Consider the following 15,060-nt stretch of genomic DNA (forward strand, 5'->3'; position numbering starts at 1 on the left):
TTCAACATGCATCATTATGGTGTTTTTGGCTGTTTTTGGAACATTCTATGCTATAGCGTCTCTCCGGACGCTATTTTATGCTGTTTTAAGGTGTTTTAAACAGTTTTTGCATTTTTATCGTGTTGTGGCCGTTTTTGCAACATGCTATGCCTCAGCAATAACTGTCAAGGATCATCGAATAACCAGTTGTCTTTCGTCACTCTTGGAAAAGAGATGTTAAATCTCAATGACTCTTTTGCCTGGTTAAATAACGGTTATATTGTAGACCGCATTTCCCCCACATATCCAACATGCTAATGTTTTTAGCATAAACCTATGGCATTTTACATTGCAGAAATTTGCTCAGTGGCTCTACTCATAACTTAACCAACTCACTATTATTTAAGATTTGACCTACTCACCGCTGGTTTATGTCCCTGCACCTCCCGACAGAACAGCATGGACGACTTTCCCTCTACATGCACGTTTTTTCAGTCAACATTGTTGGAACAGTTAACGTAACTTTAGCAAGTTTCGTAACTTTAGCAAGAAGTAAGTGAGGTTGCCCGGCACGTTGTGTTTCCTCCGTACGGCTTTTGTTTGACAGTTACTCCGAAAACAAAACTTTTACACACTGATGATTTATCATCGAGTAAACAGCGTTACACTCCTCACCTTTCTTCCCCATCATCAGCCTGAAGCTGTGTGACGGTGACACAGAATTTCAAAATAAGGGTGCGTCTGAAGGAGGATGATATGGATTGATGTTTACTCTTGTCATCAATGTTATGTGATCATTGCTCATTTAATCGATATATCAGTGTAGATCGATGGACCATTACACATCTAATAGCTTGTCGAATCGTGTCATAGTAAACAATGTCGAATAAAGTGCAAAAACATCATAATTTAGCATGTCCAGAAAATGGCTAAAAACGACATATTACAGCTTGTAGAGACAAGTAATAGTATACAATGTTAAAAAAAAGGCCAAAAACGTCATAATTTAGCATGTCAAAAAAAATGAAAATGAAAACGACATATTATACTTTGTAGAGACGCATAATAGTATACGTCGAAAAAAAGGCCTAAAAAGTCATAATTTAGCATGTTGAAAAGAATGGCAGAAAATGACATTGTGTCGTATGTCGAAAAATGTCAAATTTTGACATGTCCAAAAAATGGCTGAAAACATATTACAGCTTGTAGAGATGCATCATTGTATACAATGGTGAGAAAAGGCCAAAAACATCATAGTTTAGCATGTTGAAAAAATGGCCAAATACATCACGATGTAATGCAGTGACTGTAGAATACAGCCAATTATTTGACAACCGAGCAGCATTTCATTATCGCAGATCGAACAGTTGATCACCTGGCAGCGCAGCACCGTTAGAGAAAGACAGACAAACAGAGCTGAGCTTTTCCTTAAAGCACAAGGGAGTCGGTAGAGTAGTGGCCTCGGGGGCCGGGGCCGGGATGGATGGCTAGCAACCACACATTTTTGGACACAGATTGGATGTATAAGGGAAAATCAACAACAGACCAGTCCAGTTTCTGGTTGATGTACATGGCAGCTTTTGCAGAAAAGGGTTTGTGAAATCTGTATAAAAGCGTTCCCCCGTAAGTCATGGCCAGATCCGAAATGATCGCTAGATAAGTGTCCAGTTCAGCTCTGCAGGATGGATAGTCTCACAAACAACATCCCTGAACACGCCAAAAGCCACATTAAATTCAGCAAGAGTCAGTGTTTTAGCAAGTCACGGGTCGCTGTCCTTCAGCATAACCAACACATCTCCACAATCAACAATACACCTATCACTTAAATCAGAGCAGAGCAAGATTTTAACAAGGTTAATGCCAATACTTGCAAGGATCTGGCTTCCCCCAGTCGAGGTCATGATTGCAGTTCCCACCGTCCTCCCCAGGATAATGACGTCATCTGGGCCAGGTGGAGTGACGTCTTTGTTCTGCAACGTGAATGGCAGCAGCGACCTCGAGGCATAGGAGGAAGATGGAGCGGACTCCAGGGCCTGAATCCTGGAATTCATGCTGGCGAGCTACGACTGAATGCCTGCCAAGCCCGACAGGACTTGATCCACCTCCGGATCGATGGAGCAGGACCTGGTAGCCAGGGCCAGGACGCGAGCCCTTTTGGAGGGAGGAGCAGCGACTGGAATGGAAGCGGAAGCAGAGTTGCGGACGCTGTGCTTCCTCTTCTCGGTGACTTTCCTGGCAACAGAGAGATTACAATCAGCAGCAGGCGGCATGGTTTAATACATCACAAGAGGCACCGCACAGAACCAGAATATCATTCTTGAACAAGGCTTCCAGCAGCCTGGTCACTGGACATTCATCATTGCTTGGAGAAATTTGACTTTTACTTGCCAAACGAGAGCTCCGGCGGATGAATGGGGTGCGTCCTTCAATGATGGCCCCCTCTGTCCCAGATCGCTGAGTTTGAGTGTCCAAGACACAGTTGACCTGCCACAGATCGTCATCGTGAACAGAGGCCAAAATGGCGAGCAGCAGGGTAAGTAGAAGAGCGGGTACGAACAGCGTTGGCGTTGTCATGAGGAGCTGGCAAAAGTGGCTTGTATAGGGAGTAGCAAAGAGTAGACAGGCTAGAGCAGCTTAAATAAGGCTGCACATGTGAGTTTAGCGATTCAGATGCTTAGAGCTGAATCAGCTGGCCATCAACTGATGAGGGCTTGCATGATATCAGCTGATGTCAATAATAGCAGCACCTGACTCCATGACCCTACATTTATAGAGGTTGTAGGTAATTCTGATAGATATTTCTCATCTGAGAGAAATATCTACTCTACTTTTATCTATGTTCATATGGGAAGTAGATAATTCTGATAGATATTCCCTACCTGACAGAATGGCTTACTCTATTTTTGGCTGGACCGTACCATGCGGTCACAGCACCACACATGGGGTTTTCCGTTAGTGAGTGAGTGATAAAGCTGGCGCCATAAGTCAGTGTGATTGACATGTGACACAGCTGTTTCCCTATTGGCCATTGTTCTTTCAAATTAAAAAGGGGCATAAACGGTGGACAGGCTGACAGAAGCTGACGGTCCTGTATTACTGCCACGTTATTCCTCATTCTCTTTAAGTAGTGTAACATGGCAGCATGGTGAAAAAATAGCGAGATAGACAGCTAACGAGCCATCGACAGTCGTTCTGTCAGTTTTGGACGGAGGAGTGAGAGGATCACCTCATCACTTTGTTTCAGGAACAGCTGTTTCTTTAACACACGAGCCTACATTTATTTAAACGTTATTAACTGATAGGTGTCACAGTGTCTGAGCAGCTGGTGCTGCCATTATAAAGAGACAAAGAATTCAGACATTGGTTGAAACTGAAGTAAATATTACGTGTTACAGTGTTGGACTGGGTGTTGCCGCAAAGACAGAAAATTCCATTTGTTAATCAGCAGCGAGAGGACGATTCACAAACTGGCGTGTGATGCACTCTTTCACCGTCAGTGTCAGGTTCTCATGCAAAAACACTGCAACAGCAGTAGTGTAAAATACTCATGTAATGCAGTGAACGACTTTGACTGTAGAATACAGCTGATAACCGTGCAGAGTTTCATTTCCGCATACTGAACTGCTGATAGCCCGACAATACAGCGCGGTTAGAGAGAGACGGACAAACAGAGCGGAACTTCTCCTCGAAGCACCAAAGTGTCTGACTGAACCAACAGCCAAAGATTCAACAGTGGAAAGTGATTTCTTTAGACTTCTACGGACTACTTTGTTTAAGTTTCAGGTTTAGTCAGACTTAGACAATTATTAAGAAACACCAGGACGCATCGTTCCCTCGCGCTGAGCTCTCATTATTATTACCAGGGCCAGATGTAGGCTGGTGATTTGGGGGCCTGGGGCCACAGTCACATTGCCTTATTTCAACCTTTCTCTTAATTTAATATAAAATATCCCTAAAATATGTCTTCAGTTTACTCAATGATAGTAAAGAAGTCCCTGAATTAAAAAGGTTGAGAACCCCTGTACACAGTCCAGCCATATTCTAGGTTTTAACCTAGTCTTCTTTACACAGTTTAGGACATCCTTCTCTTCTATTACTTCTGTAAAACATACCATACCATGGCTTTTTTTTAGGACATATTATATCATGGTGTTCAGGTACAAATTTCTGATGGACCCACAAAGCAGACTCCAGACTGGTCAAAGGTTCAGGGCTTTAATCAGGTTGGGACACAGATAGAATTATACATTATTATCCATTACATTATTATATTAAAAGTCAGAAATTAAAAGAAAGAAAAGAAAGAAATAACAGCTCAAAAAAATAGATCATTGTAATTAATGAGCAAGTAGTTTGCCCTCCTTCTCGTGTTCAGATTTTTATCTTGATGGTGAATCAGAAAGCAAAATAGAAAACTTGTAAAAAGTTTATGAGAAAAAGACTTGAGTGTCTTCCCTGGGTGTGATGTGATGTATCATGTAGGTTCGATCTGCTGCAGCATCCATTTAATAACAGATATCTGATAAGTTGATATTTGTAAATATTCACCTTTTTGTCTTATTTTTTACCACAGCTGTTATTGAATGCACTCTATTGTATGTAACCTTGATATCGTCCTCTTTTCTTTCTCTTTTTTTGCTTTTTCTTCTTTTCTTTACTAAAAGGCTAACTAGGGACAGGAGGTGGAAACTAGTCATACTACAGCTTGTTTTCTAGCAGACAGAAGTTGTACCATGTTTGTCCGCATTGTCCCTATCAAATAAACTATATAAATAAAATAAATAAAGGAGGCGCTTTGGTCACTCATAGACTTCCATGAAGACTACTCTTATGTATCCTCTCTCATCGCTCTTCAGAGCACAGTTAAGGATTTGGGACATCCTTCGATGTGGCAGGTCTCGATTCATTTCTGGTTCAAGTGCTCGTACAGTTGAAGAGTGGAGGAGTGGAGCACCAATATTGGGATGAACCCCTAAGAGAGGGAAGATCATGAGACAAAGGTGCAAAACATCAGGGCAGGACAGTCAATCACACCAAAGGGAAACTTGACATAAGGTGGATCTGAAACAAGATCAGAGGTAAGTGACCAAAATAAAATGGGAAACACTGAGGAAGTATGGAAAACAACAGAACATGACCGTACATGGTAGCACGGTATGTGACAATGACTTTTTAACACATACTAAAATTATGTTTTTATGCTATCTAATGTGTTGAAATTTGTAACATTTATGGATGCGGAAGTTAGCACTAAATGACAATAAAACTAAATTCATGGTGTGTGGTGGCACTAACGCTAATTGTGAAATAAAACTGAAATGCATGGTGTTGAAGATGAAAGAGTATTTGAATTTTTTTTTTATGTTATTATAGATCATAATCTTTGTTGGAAGCCATGCATAGAATATATCAAATATAAAGTATTTAAATCCATTCTTTAGAAAAGAAGGGAACTGTTGAGTAAGAAATGTCTGTATATTTTTACTGTTCACTTTTTATATACAGTATGCTGTACTGTGGTGAAATTTTGTAAAACGCATATAAAACAAATCTAGACCCTATAATTAAATTTCAGAAAAGAGCTCTTAGGATAATGCATAAAGCTGGCTATCACAAGTCTGCTATTTTTTAATAGGATCCTACACCTTAAAATTCATAGATATTGTGTACCTTAAAACATTGAAAATGCTTTTTTGATTTCCAAACAAAATCCCTCCCGTCTCAACTGAGAAAAGGAAATTATAATTTAAGAGGCTTGTTTGCTTTTGAAACATGTAAATTGAGAACCAATGTAAAATACAGATGTGTTTCAGTTTTGGGAGTCAAATTACGGAACTGACTCTGTGCTTGAGTTAAAATAGTGTTGCTCTCTTTTGAGATATTGAAAAATTATTACAATTTATAATGTAAAATTTGTTATACTGTAAAAAAAAATCAAGATTGAATAAAGTGTAAAATAAGTGAGGATTATAGTTTTGAGTATTTTTTTTCTTCATTTTTTTTTTTTTTTTGTCTACAGTATTCAGGGTTATCCTTTGGTTGAAATAGGCAAAAATCTGCATTGGGCTTCAGCCAATTCATTTTTTGCTTATTGACTGAGAAAAATGTTGTGATATGATGCATGTTTTTTTTGTGAAAAAAAAAAAAAAGAATTCTACTATACTATGACTTTTTTATGGTATGTTGGACAATGTTGTACAGTATAACTTTTTTTAGTATTTTCGACAGCATTCTATACAATGACTTTTGATGATAATTTGGACAACGTGTCATGTTTTTTTTATGATATTTGGGACTTCATACTAGACTATGATTTTGCTATGCTTCTTTGGATGAAGTGCTATACAAATGCTTTCGTATACTATTTTAGACAACACGCTATACTTAGCTTTTTTATGTGATTTTGGATGATTCATTAAACTATGACATTTGTATGCTCCTTTGGATGGCGTATTATACTATGACTTTTTTATGCTATTTTGTATGACATGTTGTACTTAAAATATGCCTTCCAAAGTAGCAAAGTAGCCAAAAGAAGTCGTGGTACAACATGCTATATTATGACTTTTTAATAGGCTACTGTTTTGGACAACTTTTATGTTTTATTTTGTACATCATACCTTATTATGACATATTTATGATATTTTGAGCAGCATGCATACAATGACTTCCTTATGCCATTTTAAATAGCATGCTATACTATGACTTCTTTGTGCTATTTCGGACATCATGCTATAAAATAATTTTTTGTACCTTATTTAAAACATGCTGTGCGTATAGTATGCCCTTCAAAGGAGCAAAGTAGCCAAAAGAAGTAATAGTATATTACATTGTCAAAACGAGTATTAAAGTCATAGCAGAGTATGTCGTCCCAAATACCATTACAAAGTGGATAGAATAGTATATTGTCCAAAATAGCATCAAAAAGTCATAGTATAGTACATAGCCCAAAATAGCACAAAAACTACATAGTATAAGACGGCATCCGAAAGAGCACAAAGAAGTCCACAGAATAGTATGTCATCCAAACAGCATAAAAAAGTCATAGTAAAGTATGTTGTCCAAAATAGCATAAGACAAAGTATAATACATCAACCAAAAAAGCACAAAGAAAGTCATAGCGTCCTTTGCTGTCCAAAATAGCATGAAAAAGTCATAATATGGTATTTCATCCAAAACCCAGAAAACAGTCATAGTATATTATATCATACAAAATAGCATAAATAAGTATCATATGCCATCAAAGTAGCAAAAAAAGTCATAGTAATAAGCATCATCCAAATTAGCAAAACATAAAAAAATTAAAAAAATAAAGCTATGGTAGAGTATGTCATCCAAAACTGCATCAAAAAGGGATTATACAGTATATGGATTACTAGGTCATCAAAATAGAAAAAATCTCATAATATAGTACGTTGTATAGTATGTCATAAAAATGTTTTAAAAATGTTTTAGTTTTTTTTTTAGTTTTAATGTTTAGTTTGTCATAAAATGTCATGAAAAAATCAGTATTTAATGTAAAATGTCATTCAAAAGTCATAGTACAGTATGTCATAAAACCATATTAGTGTTGCACATCATAAAATGTCATGAGAGAAAGTCATAGTATATGTCATGAAAATGTCCAAGTGATGAGTTCTATGCTGGAAAAAATGTAATCAGTCATAGTAAGGTTGTCATTGTATAGTACGTAATAAAACATAAATTATTCATAGTAACGTATGTCATGAAAAAGTCATAGTGTAGTATGTCATAAAAAATTGCATTAAAAGTCATGCTAGATTATGTCATTAGAATACGAAGAAAAGTACACTCATATCATAAAGCAATTGATAGCTTTTAGCAGACAGTTGTTCTTTGTGGCTGTGTGTGTGTGTGCCTGCTACTGAAATCCATGCATGCTCCACCTTATGATTGCTGTGGTTGTGTCAAAACAAGCCACTAACATGCTGAAATAGAAATTAATACATCTGCCAAGTGTTTGCACGGGTGTTCCCCGTGCAAACACCGCGTTGCTTTACTTTACAACCTTTTTCTGAAAAGTTTGATGAATAATTATGCATGATATTTTATTTGTTTGGGGTTTATTTTTTCAGTAAAGTCTGAATCTGCAGTGTATTCAGTGGCCCAACATGTCACTGTCTGCTCATTGTAATTGCAGACTTCGTGTTTTGTTTTGTTTTTTTCTCTAAGGTAAAAGTAAAAGCACAAAGTAAGTAAGCGGTATACAGTTGAGTTGCATGTTTTTCCAACCTTTCTACATAATTACAGAGCACAATGAGTAAGAATAGCAACATAATTTCATATTTTTAATATACAAACATCAAAATAAATCTTTAGCTATCTGGGGCCCAGGTGTTTTGCTCAGGATGATCCAAAGAAAGGCAGTGTGAGTGTTAATTTGTTTGTTTAAGCAGTTCTCAGGAAAGCTGCATGCAGCAATAACAAAGGCCAAGCAATTGGCGCGTTCCTAACAATCATGTTTTGAACAGGTACTGCACTAGTATATATTATTTTGAAAGTCAATGGCAAATGAACTATTCTGTTGTTTAGGTATGAGAATGTGTTGAAAAAAATGGAACTTACAGTGGGTGAATTAAGCAAACCAGATTAGTCTGCTGAGGAAAACACCACTTTATAAAAACTACAGCCTCATCTGAGAAGTACTTGTGTCAAAATAGGCTGGTGAAAGAGGATGTACTGTGGAAGTCACCAAACCTAAACAGAGTCAGAGATTATGGATTTATGCTTAGGACAGCAAATTAGATAAAAATTACCCGACCAGACTGTGTCTCTAATATGTCAGACAGTCCAACTTTATCAGTGTGTGTCATCTAACAGTGAACATTGCGGGTTATGACTCACCATGATGAGTCTGAGCACTCACTCACACACACACACACACACACACACACACATACACACACACACACACACACAAAGAACAATTGTCTGCTAAAACCTATCAATAGCTTTATTCTTTCAACGTCTTTAAAAATGAACAATTGTTCACACTTCATTGTAACAGCCTTATCTAATCAAACGTGCAATTCTCAGCTTTTTTGAAAATGTGACACAACAATACAGCACAGGATATATTATTGTCCTGAATATGGGTGCACAGTCATCTCGGTACAGTCTTTGTCATCCTTTGGTGGTCACGGGAGGCTAACAATAGCCTTTGGTTTATATTAAATATGAGAACACATGGTTTCTTACTCGCAAGTGTAAACAAGCCAAAACAAAAGCAGTCAGCTCATACAACAGCGGTATTGAAGTGAAGAGGAGGAGAGGAGAAAGGAATAGGATGTGTTTGAAGAGAAAAAGATGCATGGTAACGGACAAAAAGAGAGAAAACCCCTAAACAAATTAAATTTAACCTCAATCCTGCCTCTTCTCATCCCCAACTGTCTTCCTCTTCTTTATCATTTTCACCCCTTGCTCTGCTCTTTCTTCTTCAAGTCATTTTGCTGCCCCCCCCCCTCCTCCTTCCATTCTTTCTGTCATTCTCTGTCTCTCTCTCTATGAGCAGACAGGCAGAGACAGGGAGACTGTTGTTGTGCTTGCAGTCTGACACTATCAGCTCATAAATCCCTGTCAACAGCTTGTATGTCTCCTCTCCTCTCCTTCCTCCCTCCCTCCCTCCCTCCCTCTCTCCCTCCCTCCACTGCTGAAGGAGTGGAGGAACCCATTGACCTGCCAGTGAGGGTTTGACTGGCACACACAGACACACATTTAGGAAAAAGAGACACACACAGAAGTATGCCCCCATGGATGTGCTGTAGATAGATAGATAGATAGATAGATAAGTAGATAAATAGATAGTTAGATTGAATTTAAAACTTGTGTTTCTATGATTCCACCTCTCTCTGTCTTGCTCTGTCTATCTTCCTCTCTTCCTGTCTAACTTTCCCCCAGGCGATGTTTGCCGGCAGACAGTCATCACTGACAAACGCTTCCTGTGGTTGGGGGTAAACACCTGGGTAATGAGGCCACACTGCACAACAACCCAAAAAACACTCCACCAAGGTTTACAGCCCTCTCCCACTGCACGTGACACATGCAGGCACATAGGGGCACACATATACACACAGTCATGCATTCACACACATGCGCACGAACCCTACAGAAACACAAGCGCAGACATGCATGCACATAAACACGCACACAGCCGCACATGCACATGCTTGGCTCAGACTGCTAAACAAGCAGTGAGCCAACCCAGCCATGTCAGCCAAAACTCAATACCCAGACTGACTGCAGTGTTGAAGGCACGCTGTGGTGAGCCGAGGTGAGGGGGAACGAACCGAAGTCAAGCTTCTTCTGTTCCCTCACCGTCACTAATAGTTTATTCTCCAAACTTAGAAACAAATCCCGCTCCGAGTGTTGTCAGCGAGAAACTCAGTTTGAACAATTTGCAGTACGTTGAAAATCCTGACTGACTGCAGAGCAAAGTTGTGCTGTGGTGAGGTGTGAAAGCTACTGCAGCGGAGCTAGAGCTGTCAGTCTGGCTACAGTGTCAATGTCAGAGATTTTAAGTGCTGAATTGATGAGCCTTTTAAAGGGGCTGACTAACCTTTTAGTCTGATGTATATGTCAATTATGACATAATAATAACAAAATAATAAATGTATAAGTGGCAACAAAGGAAAGTTAATATCAAATAAAATGATGGCCCTAATGGTTTTGTCAAACATGTCTCTCACATTGTTGTCATAAGTCAGTCAGCATGTTGCAAAATATGCACATAAATCGAATAAAATTGCTTAGTTATGCATGTGTCTGCTGTATCAGTTAATTCTCCAGAGTCAAGATCTATTCACACTGAGCTCAATGTTGCCTTGATACATTTTATTACTAATGAATGTTATTGCGTGTTTTGCTTGTAACTTGTAAGACAGTGTATTTTTTTCCACAGTTTAAAGAGCCAGTGTCATGTTTTCTCTTCTTATCTTTGTTCTGTGCTTGGCAAACACACTGTGGATCTACTGTATACATACTTAACGCACAAAGACTAAACTGATGGGCAATCAATTGGGGTTGGGTACCAAAACCCAGTGCCAAAATGACACCATTTCATAGATATCAGTACCGACTGGGCCAAATCATAACACAGATTTGGTGCCGGATTGTGTGAGTTGCGTAAGTGAGAGAGAGAGAGAAATAGAGCAAGCGCAAGCGGGCATGCGTGAATGCCGTTGACAGAAAGGCTGCAGTGACCGGAGCAGAAAGTATGAAGTTTCTCCAATGATTTGTGGAGAAAATGTTAAGATGTACACATTCTTAAAGCTTAGAGTCTAGTCTTTGAACAACTTATGAGAATCATTTTGAGGCAAATTAGATGAGGCAATTTACACAACAAGTGCAACCAATTCTGTATTTTCATGCCGCTCTTGTTCTGCACAATATACTGTTATACAAATAGATTTTGTCACAACAGAATTACATCTTTCTGCCCCGCTGCCTTAAAGTATTGTATACATATCAATGCGTCAAGAACGTCCTTTGTCAAAAGCACTAGAGTGCAAGTGATTCACTCAAGAATCATCTTATTGTGTTATCTCTAGACAATACGGTGTGGCCTGCATCTCATGTGTCATAGGTGCAACCGTGGTGAATCATCTGTCCAAAAAAGCCGGGAAAACCTTTGAACACTTTTAGTTTTGCAGAGGTTTTAACTCTCCAAAGGACATCAAGCAAAGTTTTTGTGTTAAGTGTAATTAATTTAAAGATAAACACTATATTTACCGTGCTTCTGTGTGCACACATATGGCAATGTCTGGCTCGGCATGTGTCTGTATGTATGCATGCGTGTGTGTGGCCCACACATGTCTTTGTGTGCAAAGGAAATGGCTGACAGTGAAAAATGTGACCAATTCTAATTTTAATTGCCAATGAAAAAAAGGCCTCAATATTTATGGGTTCTGTCCAGACGAACAGAGGAGAAGGGTTTAGGCATTAAAGCATATTCCTTATCACAATTAAAAAGTGCTTTTACATGACTGCAACCCTTTGAAGTTAGATTAGCAGTAATATTGGACAGATCGGCAATGGCTTCGAACAATAGAAACTGAATAGTGGGAAAAGAAATTATTTAACAGAGCCTAAAGGTAATGCCTCCCTTTCGTTGTCTCTCTCTTCCTGAAATTAGCCACATGCTATTTTTTTTGATAGATTTTCTTGCGTGGAACCACTAATTTCTTCTTTCTTTTCAACATGAAATTACTTCACGTGTACATGAAAAAAATATGCTTGGAGTCCAACCTCGGGACTTGATTGAAGGGACCAAAGAAGAAAAGAAGGAAAAAAAACTAATTTGACAACACAGTTTGGGATCCTTGTTAAAGCATTTGAAGCCTGGGGGGGTGATTGTTTCCACTGTACATAAGGCACAGCTGCTGAATAACGGTAATGACACAGTTTTGAATCCACATATGTATCTTGATTGTAAGTATCTGAAACCATACAGTGTGTGTTCTGGGTAAGTAACTGCACATACTGACACAGAGTGAAAGACACACACAGAAATACACACAAACAAACAACTGTGAGCTTGTGAGTTGAAATTCCCATTATTACAGAATGTCATTCAGCCAGTCCTTACATAAGGACATACAAACCCATGGGAAGACACAGGGCTGCAACTGAGAGCTGTGTAATTAGAGAGAATGAGAGGAGACAGAAAGCGCGAGAGAGAGCTTAACCCCAGGCACAGTAACAGGAAGAGAGAGAGGGGGAAAGAGAGGTGACAAGGTTGAGAAAAAAATCCTCCTGTGCTAACCTGAAAGAGAAAAGAGAGGGGACCAAGGAGGGCAAAACAGCAAACAGGGAGCAGCTGCTGAGGATTTACACGTTGTAAATAATTCATGTAATCAGCTGTACGAGCACAGACAGAGATGGAGACACAGACAATAAGAGAAAACAAATCAGGGCTGCAGAGAGAAAGAAACAGAGATGGAAAAAGAGAGACACGCAAAGACAGACAGGTACTGTATACTGTAATAGACAACAAAGAGAGAATGTAACATTTACCCTGACAGTCCTCCTGTCTAGACCAGGAGATCTTCTCCACTGACTCTCACTGTGCCACACCTGAAAAAAAACAATAACTGTGTTTACATGTGTTGTTCTCTGGTTACATGTTCAGCTTCAGATTTCTGCCACCAGGTTATAAATGACAACTAAACCTGTACCACAGGAGTGATTTTACATCTCCTTTCAGTTGAAAGGTTGTCTGTTAGCTTTAGACATGTAGGACTTTATTTGTATTTTTAAAGGCTTCTGTATATGTCTGATTACAAAGCCCACTAGTGTATCACTTTGCCTTTACAACATGTGATGTTTGTTTACTTATTTAACATCCCCAAAAACCAGTAACATTGCCTTTGAGGTCAAATACATATTGCATGTGTCAGCAAACCCTGAACTGTCAACACATGCTGTATATTTACACCTGAATAACAGAATAGTATGTTTACCATGACTCCCAAATGACATATTTGACCACTGGAGAGTACGTGCAACAGAAGCACATACTAAAGGTTGAAGTTTTGAACACATGGTTAACATTGTTAAAACTGTCGCAGATAGGCACCAAAAGTACTCTGTAAGGTTTAGAGAAAATTCTATAGTCAAAATAAGAACGGTTCTTAAGTAACTTAAGTTACATATATACGTTACACACTGTCGTTTCATAAATTAATTGTATCGGTCCCCCTCTATGTCTATCAGTGGGTTTACTATTTCTCAACCAATTTAATGTATTTAAAAAAGCTTGTGACTTAACCTCTTATCTCAATTGGATCCATTTAAAAACATAGTTTTTACTAATTCCTGAAAAATACAAGGTACAAGGTAAATTTATTGTCATTTTTCTTAAATGTGGTTTAAGAAGAAATGAAATTAAAGTTTATACTAAATCCTGCGACATCTTTTTGGCGTAGCAGAGGGAGTTGAGGAGCCTCACAGCCAGGGAAAAAAAAGCTGTAGTCTGGTGGTTCAGCAGCGGCTATTTTTGGAGACATATGTTTGTGCCCAACAGCAGCCTGAGTACATTGAGTATGTGACATAAGTTAGATATGTACGCACATGATGAAAGTAAGCCTAAGTACACAAGTTAAAATAAGTCTTCTTTTACTTTTAATTTAATACTAGACACGAACAGCAGTGGGTAAAAGTCCTGTGTTTGTTTGTATGTTTGACCCAGCCATATATCCTGACCTCCTCCCTACACAGTCTTTATTGCTCTTCATATTACATCACACTTCACTTTCTCTTTTGCTCCTGTATATTTACTATGACCACTGGAGGTCGCTGCCTAATGCCTGGTTCACAATGATTCGGAGGCACCTTATAAGGCGATATGATATCGACTGGCTGGTCACACCTCTTTTCTAATCACTGTAGAGCCCTGCTCATCTCTGTAAAGACGCAACTGACAAATATTTCCCATACTTAAATAATATAAATTATTTAAGTATGGGATGTGTATTTTACAGTGTAACAGAATCAGATCGTTTACATCATATATAATATGTACTTTATAATATTCATAATAGATTATCATTGTGTTTCTGTGCCAGATTCACTCGCCGAAAAAATAGACCAGATTCAAAAACTATCACTGCAAAAACTAAGCCAGTCACTGAACTTTGCACCTTGTTGCACCCACATTGTAAACATCCCTATTGGTTAACATGGGCACCAGAAGGAAGTAGGTAATGCTCCACAGATAGTAGGCAGGCTTCTTGGTGCTTCTGTGGCCAGTGCGAAGTGGGTGGGGGGGGTCTTGTTTCACAATTTTACCACATTACAGTTAGAACATGAGTGAGCTACACTTCCTGGCATACTACCTGCGACATTGGGTAATGCAAAAACTCAAACAACTGAGTGAGCAATGAAATGCAGTGTCTGGCTCTTTTAATAAGGTATTTATGTACTGGAGCTTCATATGCTGATTACAAATATCCCTGCAGGCAATATTGTACACATTATCACGGGAGCTGGACTGATCCAGAGTGCAAAACCCAGCAGCAAACATATTACATATGTAACAGCAATTACATTACAACAATTACAACT

At 38.7% G+C, this 15,060-nt stretch overlaps 1 long non-coding RNA gene across 1 annotated transcript in view; it reads right to left on the reverse strand.

Moving 5' to 3' along the window:
- Nucleotides 1–4,447: 4,447 nt before the first annotated feature.
- Nucleotides 4,448–15,060, reverse strand: part of LOC121946053 — a 126,840-nt gene continuing 116,227 nt past the window's right edge. The window contains exons 5-6 of the long non-coding RNA XR_006105988.1: nt 13,012–13,071; nt 4,448–4,951 (exon numbers count right to left, since the gene is read on the reverse strand). This is a non-coding gene — a long non-coding RNA (uncharacterized LOC121946053). The remainder of the gene's footprint in view (nt 4,952–13,011; nt 13,072–15,060) is intronic.

Source organism: Plectropomus leopardus, chromosome 7 (assembly GCF_008729295.1).
Source record: "Plectropomus leopardus isolate mb chromosome 7, YSFRI_Pleo_2.0, whole genome shotgun sequence".
NCBI classification, from domain to species: Eukaryota; Metazoa; Chordata; class Actinopteri; order Perciformes; family Serranidae; genus Plectropomus; species Plectropomus leopardus.